Raw genomic sequence first — 1,009 nt, forward strand, 5'->3', positions numbered from 1 at the left:
CAAATGCTTATACATTCTCTTACTCAAGAAAATGAATTAATCATTGTTAATGATGTGAGTAGTTTGCCAAGTTCTACTTTTTCATGATCTGCCTCACTCTACATAAAGTTTATGCCATTAAAAGTGGTCGTGAAGACAGAGTTGACATTCAGGTCTTTTGAAAAATTTCTGGAGGATACAAGAATTAATGCGAAAAATCATTTAAAATTCACTACCACCTTTAATTAGACTGGTTTAACCTGTAGGCTCAACAAATGAGCCTAGCTGGATGAAGTGAGTTTTTGTTAGTGTTTCTAATATTATCCCAGATATTAATTGAATGGCTGTACACAGACTGAGAATTGATGAGGCATGTGATGTGGTATACTTGTGCCTCCAGTGAAACTATGACTCTCTAATAATGGGAAAATACATAATGGTTATGGGGAATTTTTTCCCTAACTTCCTGGAGGAATTTATTATAGATTTGCTTAGACCTTTCATTGACTTAATAGTAGTTATAGCTTTGAAAGCCAAATTATCTGATGTAAGCAGAAGTTAAGTTCTCATAAAACAAATATTCACTAGGAGCCTATACTACTTTATATTTAATTATCATGCTTATTTTTCTCTGATTCAAAGTGATTCCTAAGGTGAAATTGAATGAAAGGGAAGCTTATAGCAATGGCATAATATTAGACAAGTGTTAAATATTCTGTTCTGTGGATGGCATTAACTCTTTCTAAGCAGCATCTAGAAACACTGATTTATTGCTAGTTCCACTAGTTCCAAAAAGGCATATGAAATGTTTAAAACATGGACTTAATCACATAATGTTAAATGTCTCTGCATTGATGCTTGCAGAAGTACTGCAAAGTCACATTATGAAGGAATATTAAGGCATATTCAATATTCTTTTCTAGTTAGAATTACTTTATAATGACACAGTACTTATTTCAGGCATTTCATTAAGGATTGATAAGTACATTACCATGAATGAAACTTTCCATGTCCTTGTGAACCCAGAGTT

The sequence above is a fragment of the Dasypus novemcinctus genome, chromosome 5 (genome assembly GCF_030445035.2).
Source record: "Dasypus novemcinctus isolate mDasNov1 chromosome 5, mDasNov1.1.hap2, whole genome shotgun sequence".
NCBI classification, from domain to species: Eukaryota; Metazoa; Chordata; class Mammalia; order Cingulata; family Dasypodidae; genus Dasypus; species Dasypus novemcinctus.